The 11,742-nt window shown below is 46.2% G+C and overlaps 1 long non-coding RNA gene across 1 annotated transcript; it reads right to left on the bottom strand.

Annotated features, from left to right (window-relative positions):
* Positions 1 to 266: 266 nt before the first annotated feature.
* On the bottom strand, positions 267 to 8,967 carry LOC144486029 (uncharacterized). Its single transcript, XR_013496212.1, has 3 exons — positions 8,919 to 8,967; positions 8,750 to 8,815; positions 267 to 372 (listed from the first exon to the last, which is right to left on the bottom strand). It is a non-coding gene; the product is annotated as an uncharacterized LOC144486029 (long non-coding RNA).
* Positions 8,968 to 11,742: the final 2,775 nt, after the last annotated feature.

Here is an 11,742-nt window from a genome sequence, read left to right as displayed (position 1 = left end):
TTTTCCCAGTGGCCCAGTCATAAACAATCTTTTGTACCATTGTTGTTTTTCCAATTCCCGGCACTCCGCTCACTGCTGCTGAATTCCCAGATATGGATTTTCTCTGGGAAAAGCTGCTCTGAAACAATTGATCAGTTCGGATTTTTTCCAGTTCTCTCCGGAGATGTTCCTCTCTCCATTCTTCATGGTCTCGGCCTCTTGCCAGCAGTTCATGTTCGACAAGTGTCCGATCTCGAACAGCGGAAATAATCGTTAGCTCAGCGTATCGATCAGCCAGCTGGAAAATCTTAACCTTCTCCTTTATGAGGATAGTGTTCACTCTCAGTGTTTCAGTTTGTACCCGGAGTGTCTCCTTGTGTTTCTGTTGGAGATCTTCAATTAGAACAGAGAGAAAATGTTAGTTGCATTAAGACCCTGTCTTTGCTGATTTGAGAGATTTATTTTACAGTGTCAGTCAAGGTTTGAGTAGGATATAAAATTTAATTATTGAAAACCTCATTTGACAATGATTAATTTCCACTTAAAATTTCAGGTCGTCACTTACTTCCAATATTTCCATCACATGTTGGGGGTGATTCTCCCGAAAAGGAATCGCGGTGTCGAATTTGTGTAAAAACTGGAGTAAATCATGCTGGACTTTTCAGCAGGAGTTTCAAAATGAATCTCCCACAATCTCTGCAGAGCAGATTGCACGAGCGTGAATCAGGTTGAAAATCAGTGGGTGGGGCCTATTCCGGCTGGAGGGGCCGGCAGCATTGCACTGAGCGGCCACTGTGCGTGCGATGATCTGTCAGTGCAGAGATCGGCGCATGCGTAGTGGCCCCACAATGCCGGCGGCCAACACTTCTCCCCCTCCTACACAGTCCCAACGCCCCTTCCCCCCCACCCCAACGGACTGACCCCGCCGTAATCTTGACACTCCCCCCAGAAGGCTGATCCCCTCTACCCACCCTGATGGCCAGCCCCAATCGCTGTCCTCCCTCCCTCCGTCACTCAGCCCGAATGCAGAGTGGAAGCGGGACTCCCCACCCCCACTGCTCACCCCCACAGGCCTGATCCCCATTAGGTCCTGTACTCTTGGCACTGCTCAATGCCCAGTCGGCAGTGCCAAGGTGTCCTGGACATTAGCACTTTGCCCCTTTGGAAGTTCCAGGGGCCCAGGCTGGCAATGCCCAGGGTACCCCAGCCACCTCCAACCTCCTGGCTGCCTCGATGACATCCCCTTCACTCCAGCGGGGTCTGGTCGCCAGCTCCCTGCAAATGGGAAGTTGTACAAAACCCCGTTGGAGTGAACCACTCCTGACGTGAGGGGGTGGCGGGGCGAGAGGCTCGTGGGCCCGGAAATTTCAGTGCTGGGCCCGCTAATGACTTTTAAGCAGATTCAAATGTGCATTGTAATAATTTATACAGCTCCGCGCGGATCTCTGGCACGGAGCTGACGGCGCCCGAATTCCAGCTGCCGGAGACGCAGGCAGGCTATGGCCCCCAGCGGGGAGCCTGTGAAACGGCTCTGCACCAGTCTCCTGGTCTGCTGCACTACCAAAGCAGCACAGCCGGCCTGGGAGAATCGCCCCCATTGATTTTACAAAGGTGATGTTTTAACTCTGATGGTTAATACTTTCCTCCCTGCCCTTATTATAGACATCTCATTGGTAGATCTTGATTATATAGCAGTCCACATAGTTTGTGAACTGGTTAGAGCTCCCAATCTGCTGCAGAAATGGTAAGTGGGATATGAGACACTGCGTAGGAGCGGGAGAGACTGTAATTGTTCAGGAGTCTCACTGTTACTGTGCGTAAACTTCTGTTGGTTCTCTGTCATATTGTGTGCATTGGAAAAGCAACAGTTTTGAACATGGAAAGTTCTGCTATTCTATCAGGCTGTTACCACATTAAGCGAGTTATTGCGGAGCCGTTTGGATCAGTTGGGTGAACGCTTTATGTGGTTTATGTTATAACAACAGCCTGGCGATCGATCCCTGTTCTTTCTAAGGTGAATTCAGGACCTCACTCGTTGCCCTGCCCATGGTGGAGATATAACCTGCCTTTAGACAGAGAACCAAAAAAAAACCCTTCCCCTATAAAACACTTTTATAGTGTTTCAGTAATCACTAATTATATTTCAGGGGTTGTACATGTAGATTCAACAATTCTGCTTTGATAACAGTCGTGCCATGACAGCAACAAGAAAGAGAACATCAAGCCACTTTACGAAGTGTAATATGAAAGCAGACAGCATCCAAAGTTCATTTGAACTGTTTACCAATAATTATGTTTAGATTAATTCTGTCTCTTGTTTCTTTATAATGCAAAAATTTCACTTTCTTAGTTCTGACACTGACTTCAAACATAACCTCTGAATTAAAGGATTGCTGAGTGGAACAGTGTGCTCTCTTTCACTGCTATTCAGAAACAACCAGCAGTTTGGCATCAAGCCCAGATATTCTCTTTTCCTCAGATTTCTGCTTCAGATCAATGTTCAATTGTGTCAACATCAGCAGTTAGTCTTATTTATCAAATATTTTCTGACGGCAAATTCTGTTCCATGAAATGGTAAAGTTCAATATTTATCATTTCATCACCCCACCCCCCCCCTCCGGACCAAGCGTTTAGCTCTACATGGGGTAAATCGGAGCGAGCAACCTACACGCTTATCAGCCTGATGTATATTGTCTGGTGGATGATGCAAGGGAAAATATAAGATATTCTTTTTGATCACTGGGAAAAGGGAGAGACGACTAGATATTCACAACTCACATTCTACAGTAAATAGATTGTGCTGCAGTTTATTGAGAAATTGAGTCTACCAGTGGATTTGGGAATCCGGTGGGCATTATCATTCTAGACTAATACGATTCCTCACACAAGGTCACTGTGAGACAGTGTTGTTGTATAAGTGGAAATGAGAAAGTCTGGATTTGGAATTGTCTTCAATGTAATGATTAAAACTGAAGTGATTAAAAGATGTGGTTCAGTTTGAAGATATGTTACAAACGAGCTTCCCTGAGAATTAGTCCGACACACATTACTCTGAACGATCCGCATTCATGAGGTGAACGAGATTGAACAAGCTCGGAGCAATAGTAGAGTATTAGGTGTACAGTAAATTTGCCAATGAAAATAATAGGATGATTAACGCCGTAGAAAACAATCATATGAAAAAATATGCATATGAGTGAGTGTAGTGAGAACACATGGGCAAACAGTGTTCCATTCAGGTAAATGTGTCTCAAATGTAGTTGTCGAGGCAATGTTGAATAGGGGCATCATTTATCGGGAATAATACAGAGACAGAGTGGGAGGGGAAAAGAGCTTGGTGTTACTGGGGGCAGCACAGTGGTTAGCAATTCTGTTTCTCAGCGCCAGGGACCCGGGTTCAATTCTGGTGCTCAGATGACTCTTTGTGGAATCTGCAGTTCTCCCCGTATCTGTGTGGGCTTCCTCCGGGTACTTCAGTTTCCTCCCACAGTCCAAAGGTGTGCAGGCTTGGTTGATTGGCCATGGACTAATGTTTGCATACATCGGGCAGTTGTTTTACTTTGCATTCTGTAAAAACATATGTTCCTTTTCGATCTGGCTTCCCGAGTCATTACATTAAGCCAGCATTTATTGTCTATCCCTAATTCCCGTGAAAATGTGCTTGTCAGCTGCCTTCTGGAGCCGCTGCAGTCCACGTGGTGCAGTTACACCCACAATACTGATCCGGAGAGAGTTCCAGGGTTCTGATCCAGTGACAATGATAGGTTTAAGGTACGGGATCTGAGGAGAGCTGGCTGGATGGATACGGAACTGGCTGGGCCAGAGAAGACAGGGGGTAGCAGTAGAGGGGTGCTTTTTTGAATGGAAGTCTGGGACTAGCGATATTCCACAGGGATCAGATTTGGGACCTTTGTTATTCATAGTATATATCAATGATTTGGAGGATAATGTAGCTGGCCTGATTAGTAAGTTCACAGAGGACACAAAAATTGGTGGAGTTGAGGATAGTGAAGAGGATTTTCAGAGGATACAGCAAAATATAGTCCTGTTGGGAGACTTGGGTGGAGAAATGGCAGATGGAGTTTAATCCGGATAAGTAATAGATAATGCATTTTGGAAGGTCCAATGCATGCCGGAATTATACAGTAAATGGTAGAACCTTTGGAATACTGACAGGCAGAGAGATCTAGGTTTACATGTCCACCGATCACTAAAGGTGGCAAAGCAGAGGAATAAGATAGTCAATAAAGCGTATTGCATGCTCGTCTTTATTTTTCGGGACATTGAGCATAAAAATTGACAGGTTATGCTGCAGCTGTACAGAAACTTAGGCCTCATTTAGAATATTGTGTACAATTCTGGTTGCCACACTACCAGAAGGATGTGGATGCTTTGGAGAGGGTACAGAAGAGGTTGACCAGGATGTTGACTGGTCAGGAGGGTTTTAGTTATGAGGAGAGGTTGGCTAAACTGGTTTCTCCTCACTGGAACGACGGAGGTTGAGCGGTGGCCTGATCGAGGTTTACAAGATTATGAGTGGCATGGACAGAGTACATAGTCAGATGCTCTTTCCTAGGGTAGAAATATCAAGTACGAGGGGACATAGGTTTAAGGTGCGTGGGGAGAAGCTTAGAGCAGATGTGCGAGACAAGTTTTTTACACAGAGGGTGGTGAATGTCTGGGACGTGCTGTCTGGGGAGGTGGTGGGAACAGGTACAATAGCAGCATTTAAGGGGTAACTAGATGAATACATGAATTGGATGAGAATGGAAGGATACGGACTCCCTATGTGCATACGGTTTCAGTTTAAGCAGGCATCATGATTGACGCAGGCTTGGAGAGCCAAAGATGCCTGTTCCTGTGCTGGACTTTACTTTGTTCTTTGTTTTTGAATGGACAGAGATATTTCCAAGTCGGGATGGTGAGTGACTTGCAGGAAAACATAGTGGTGTGCCCCTGTGACTGCTGCCCTTGATCTTCTGGATGGCAGCAGCCATGAGTTTGGAAAGTGCTATCTCAGCAGCCTTGCTGTGTTCGGCAGTGCATCTTGTAGATGGTAAACACTGCTGCCATTTTTCGTCGGTGGTGGAGGGGATAATTTTTGTGGGTGGGTATTAATCAAATAGTCTACTTTAAACTGGTATGTGAGGAATTCCATGCGTGTCGTTGAGCTGCACTTACCCAGGTGAGGGCAGAGAATTCCATCACACTTCTGACTTGTGCCTTGTGGATGGTGGAAAGTTTTCGGGGAGTAAGAGATGACTTTCACACTGTAGAATTCTTAGCAGTTGACCTGTTCTTGTCGTCACACTATTTATATATCGAGTCCAGTTCAGTTTCTGGTTAATGGTAACCCTCAGGTTGTTGATAGTGGGGGATACAGCAAACAGTGATGCCATCGATTGTCAAGGGGTGATGGTTGAATCCACTCTTGTTGGAGATAGTTATAGCTTGGTACGTGTGTGGTGTGAAATTTTCATGCAACCTTGTCAGATCAAACCTAGATTTTGCTGCATTTGGACCTGAACTGCTTCAGTTTCTGAGGAGTCATGAATGTTATGGAACATTGTACAGTCATCAGTGGACTGGGTTTGGCTTAATGAGCCATCTGGATTTTGCTACTCACTAATTTGATATGTTTACAGTGGGATGATTTCTCAGGTGCAGCGAACCCTTTACATCTGGCTCAAGGCCTGACTCTTTACTGTGAACCCAGAACACAAGAACTAGGGGCAGGAATAGGCCATCTGGCCCCTCGAGCCTGCTCCGCCATTCAATAAGATCATGGTTGATCTTTTCGTGGACTCAGCTCCACTTACCCAACTGCTCATCATAACCCTTAATTCCTTCACTGTTCAAAAATGTATCTATCCTTGCCTTAAAAACATTCAATGTGGTAGCCTCAACTGCTTCATTCGGCAGGGAATTCCACAGAATCACAACCCTTTGGTTGAAGAAGTTGCTCCTCAACTCAGTCCTAAATCTGCTCCCTCTTATTTTGAGGCCATGCCCCTGAGTTCTAGTTTCACCTGCCAGTGGAAGCAACTTCCCTGCTTCTATCTTATCTATTTCCTTCATAATATTATATGTTTCTATAAGATCTCCCCTCAATCTTCTGAATTCCAATAAGTATCTTCACAGTCCACTCAGTCTCTCCTCAAAAGCCAACCCCCTCAACTCCGGAATCAACCTAGTGAATCTCCTCTGCACCCCCTCCAGTGCCAGTATATCCTTTCTCAAGTAAGGAAACCAAATCTGTGCACAGTACATGAGAACATAAGAAATAGGAGGAGGAGTGGGCCATCTAGCCCCTTGAGCCTGCCCCGCCATTCAATAAGATCATGGCTGATCTGAAGTGGAACAGTTCCACTTACCCGCCTGATCCCCATAACCCCTAATTCCCTTACCGATCAGGAATCCATCTATCCGCGCTTTAAACATATTCAACGAGGTAGCCTCCACCACTTCAGTGGGCAGAGAATTCCAGAGATTCACCACCCTCAGAGAATAAGTTCCTCCTCAACTCTGTCCGAAACTGACCCCCCTTTATTTTGAGGCTGTGCCCTCTAGTTCTAGCTTCCTTTCTAAGTGGAAAGAATCTCTCCATCTCTACCCTATCCAGACCCTTCATTATCTTATAGGTCTCTATAAGATCCCCCCTCAGCCTTCTAAATTCCAACGAGTACAAACCCAATCTGCTCAGTCTCTCCTCATAATCAACACCCCTCATCTCTGGTATCATCCTGGTGAACCTTCTCTGCACTCCCTCCAAGGCCAATATATCCTTCCGCAAGTAATGGGACCAATACTGCACACAGTATTCCAGCTGCGGCCTCACCAATGCCCTGTACAGATGCAGCAAGACATCTCTGCTTTTATATTCTATCCCCCTTGCGATATAGGCCAACATCCCATTTGCCTTCTTGATCACCTGTTGCACCTGCAGACTGGGTTTTTGTGTCTCATGCACAAGGACCCCCAGGTCACTCTGCACAGCAGCATGTTGTAATTTTTTTCCATTTAGATAATAATCCAATTTGCTCTTATTTCCTCCAAAGTGAATAACCTCACATTTGTCAACGTTATACTCCATCTGCCAGATCCTCGCCCACTCACTCAGCCTGTCCAAATCTCTCTGCAAACCTTCTCTGCCCTCCACACGATTCACTTTTCCACTTATCTTTGTGTCGTCTGCAAACTTTGTTACCCTACACTCAGTCCCCTCCTCCAGATCATCTATATAAATGGCAAATAGTTGAGGCCCCAGTACCGATCCCTGTGGCACGCCACTAGTTACCATCTGCCAACCAGAAAAGCACCCATTTATTCCGACTCTCTGCTTCCTGTCGGATAGCCAATCCCCAATCCACGCTAACATCCTACCCCCAACTCCGTGTGACCCAATCTTCTTCAGCAACCTTTTGTGAGGCACCTTATCAAACGCCTTTTGGAAATCCAAAAACACCGCATCCACCGGTTCCCCTCCGTCAACCACATTAGTCACATCTTCATAAAAATCCAACAAGTTCGTCAAGCACGACTTTCCCCTCATGAATCCATGCTGCGTCTGCTTAATCGAACCATTCTTATCCAGATGGCCTGCTATTTCTTCTTTAATGATGGATTCCAGCATTTTTCCAACTACAGACGTTAAGCTAACCGGCTTGTAGTTACCCGCCTTTTGTCTATTTCCTTTTTTAAACAGCAGCCTAACATTAGCAGTTTTCCAATCCGCCGGCACGACCCCAGAATCCAACGAATTTTGATAAATAACCACTAACGCATCCGCTATTACCTCTGACATTTCTTTCAGTACCCTGGGATGCATTCCATCCGGGCCCGGGGACTTGCCCACCTTCAGTCCCGTTAGTCTACCAAGCACTGCCTCCCTGGTAACAGTACTCCAGGTGTGGCCTCACCAGCACCCTATACAGCTGCAACATAACCTCGCTGTTTTTAAACTCCATCCGTCTCTCGGTGAAGGACAAAATTCCATTTGTCTTCTTAATTCCCTGCTGCACTTACAAACAAACTCGTGATTCTTGCACAATGACACCCAGGTCCCTCTGCACAGCAGCATGCTGCAATTTTTTACTATTTAAATAATAGTCCATTTTGCTGTTACTCATACCAAAATGGATGACCTCATATTTACCAACATTGTACTCCATCTGCCAGACCCTCGTCCACTCACAGACTATCTATATCCCTTTCTAGACTTTCAGTGTCCTCCGCACACTTTGCTCTGTCACTCATCTTAGTGTCATTTGCGAATTTTGACACACTACACTTGGTCTCCAACTCCAAATCATCAATGTAAATCGTAAACATTTGCGGTCCCAACACTGATCCCTGAGGCACACCGCTTGTCACTGGTCACCAACCAGAAAAACACCCATTTACACCAACTCTTTGCTTTCTGTTAGTTAGAAAACCCAGGCACGCAGGAGCTCTGTACTGAGATTCACATGGTACCGGGTTTCAGCCAGGTGTGTATAAGACTTCAGAATTAATAGCAATTAACAGCTGGGTTAGGTGAAAAGATGCAATGGTCACACATTTTTGGGATAAAAAACGACAGATCATCTGAATTGTAATTTGAAGCGATGTCTGGTCGAGCATTAATGACAAAACCGAATCATGCTCTACCCAATTTCCAGAGTCTTGAATTTTCAGTATCCCAGATTTTCACAATCTCTTAAAAAGGCTCCAATCAGTCATTCAGATTCTCAGAAGTGAAATAGTTTATAATCTCCATTTCCTCTCTTACCTTTCAGGTTAGTGGGTAATTCAGATAAACCATGTGCGATGTTGATATAATCAAACGAATCAGCACCTGTTTAAATAAATGAACTTCCATGAAATCAGCTCAGTGTAATATTACAGTGATATCGACAGTGTTTAAATGGGAAATTGAATTCACTGTGATTTTACCGTACCAAGCTCCTGTGTTTCTTTCAGTATTTTATCCAGCTTTGGGACTCCGTGATGCATTCTCACAAAGGATTCCCACATCACCCTTCGAGCCTGAGATCCTTTTTCCATCACCAGATTGAGGAGAAGTTTGGAACTGTCCGCCCGGTTTCCCTTATCCACGAGCTCAGTGACTTTCTACGAAGAATAGAGATGAAGAATAATGAGACGCAGAGTGAAAGATAAACACTGAGAATGAGAAGGAAAGGATCTGCTCAGTGATGGGATTTCCCAGTTGTTTTCAGCTCAGAAATCAATCATTGGACCAGATCCTGATCCATAATAAACACGGACTGAAAATTCTCTTGAAATCTCGTTCCAATCATTAACAATAAACAAATGTGAATCAACTGAAAAAGAAATCAAAAACAAATTTCAACGAGTGTGAGGAATCGCTGAGAATCTGCAATATTTTCATGTGATTAGTTGTCGGTCCTTCAGTGTCCAACATGATGGGGCGGCACGGTAGCACAGTGGTTAGCACTGCTGCTTCACAGCCCCAAGGACCTGGGTTCGATTCCCGGGGGGCACGGTAGCACAGTGGTTAGCACTGCTGCTTCACAGCTCCTGGGACCTGGATTCGGTTCTCGGCTCGGGTCACTGCCTGTGTGGAGTTTGCACATTCTTCCGGTGTCTGCGTGGGTTTCCTCCGGGTGCTCCGGTTTCCTCCCACAGTCTAAGGATGTGCGGGTTAGGTTGATTGGCTATGCTAAAATTGCCCCTTAGTGTCCTGAGATGCGTAGGTTAAAGGGATTAGCAGGTAAATGTTTAGGGATTTGGGGGGTGGGGGCTGGGTGGGATTATGGTCGGTGCAGACTCGATGGGCCAGATGGCCTCTTTCTGCACTGTGGGGTTTCTCTGATTCGATGACTGATTGACAACATGATGCACTTTTTCCACACAAATCCTGATGAGATGTGGCTATGTTTATTTCTCCCCGAAAGGGTAGTGCGTCTTTGAAACACTCTTTCTGAAACGGCGGAAGGAACGGAGAGGTGGATGGCGTCTTGGTCAGCAAGAAGTTATGGGTATCGTGGATCGGCAGTCTGCAGATTGGAGGCTACAATCAAATCAGTCATGATGTTATTAAAGAGCGGGGCAGACTCGAGGGGCTGAACGGCCTACTCCTCGCCGCACAGTGGTTACCATTGCTGTCTCACAGGTTTGATCCCGGCCTTGGGTGACTGGCTGTGTGGAGTTGGCACATTCTTCCCATGTCTGTGTGGGTTTCCTGCAGGTGCTACTGTTTCCATTGTCTAAAGATGGGCCTGGGTAAGTTGCTCTTTCAAAGAGTTGGTGCAGAATGATGGGCCTCCTTATGGACTGTAGGGAATACTGCTCTGCATGTGTAAGAAAACTGAATAGCAGCGAATCAGAACTCAAATGGCAGGGAAATAATGAGTCTAATCCTTAAGTTATTTAAACTAGAAAGGTTGGGGGGAGGGAATCGAAATGAGGGGACTGAGAGCGAGGAGGTTAGCTCGCAAATGGATAAGGAATGTAAACAGGGTAAGAGGGAGGTTAGACGAGTGATGGAGAAGGGAAGTGCTCAGGCTGAAGGTCTGAGATGTGTCTATTTTAATGCCAGGAGTGTAGTGAATAAAGTGGATGAGCTTAGAGCGTGGATTGCTGCTTCGAATTGTGATGTGGTGGCCATTACGGAGACTTGGATGTCTCAGGGACAGGACTGGGTGCTTCAGGTGCCGGGTTTTAGATGTTTCAGGAAGGACAGGGAGGGAGGCAAGAGAGGGGGGGGAGTGGCACTGTTGATCAGGGATAGTGTCACGGCTGTAGAGAAGGTGGACGCCGTGGAGGGATTGACTACGGAGTCTCTGTGGGTGGAGGTTAGGTACAGGAAGGGGTCGGTAACGTTGCTGGGTGTTTTCTATAGGCCGCCCAATAGTAACAGAGATGTTGAGGAGCAGATGGGGAAACAGATCCTGGAGAGATGTAGGAATAACAGAGTTGTCGTGATGGGAGATTTTACTTTCCCAAACATAGATTGGAATATCCCTAGGGCTAGGGGTTTGGATGGAGAGGAGTTTGTTAGGTGTGTCCAGGAGAGTTTCCTGACACAGAATGTGGATAAGCCTACTAGAGGATAGGCTGTACTTGATCTGGTGCTGGCTAATGAACCTGGACAGGTGGAGGATCTCTCGGTGGGTGAGCATCTTGGGGATAGCGATCATAATTCTATCTCCTTCACGATAGCATTGGAAAGAGATAGGATCAGGTAGGCTAGGAAAGTGTTTCTCTGGAGTAAAGGGAAATACAGTGTCATCAGGGAGGAAATTAGACGGGTAAATTGGAAGGAGGCATTCTTGGGGAAAAGTGCCGAAGGAAAGTGGAGGATTTTCAAGGAATGTTTGTCTGGAGCTCTGCATGACAACGTTCCGATGAGACAGGGGGGTGTTGGTAGGGTACGGGAACCGTGGTGCACGAAGGTTGTGATGAACCTGGTGAATAAGAAAAGAGAGGCGTAGAAATCATAGAATCATAGAAACCGTACAGTGCAGAAGGAGGCCATTCGGCCCATCGAGTCTGCACCGACCACAATCCCACCCAGGCCCTACCCCCACATATTTTACCCGCTAATCCCTCTAACCTACACATCCCAGGACTCTAAGGTGCAATTTTTTAACCTGGCCAATCAACCTAACCCACACATCTTTGGACTGTGGGAGGAAACCGGAGCACCCGGAGGAAACCCACGCAGACACGAGGAGAGTGTGCAAACTCCACACAGACAGTGACCCGAGCCGGGAATCGAACCCGGGACCCTGGAGCTGT

This window comes from Mustelus asterias, unplaced genomic scaffold (assembly GCF_964213995.1).
Source record: "Mustelus asterias unplaced genomic scaffold, sMusAst1.hap1.1 HAP1_SCAFFOLD_274, whole genome shotgun sequence".
In the NCBI taxonomy this organism is placed as follows: domain Eukaryota; kingdom Metazoa; phylum Chordata; class Chondrichthyes; order Carcharhiniformes; family Triakidae; genus Mustelus; species Mustelus asterias.
This window is presented reverse-complemented; position numbering and strand designations above follow the sequence as displayed.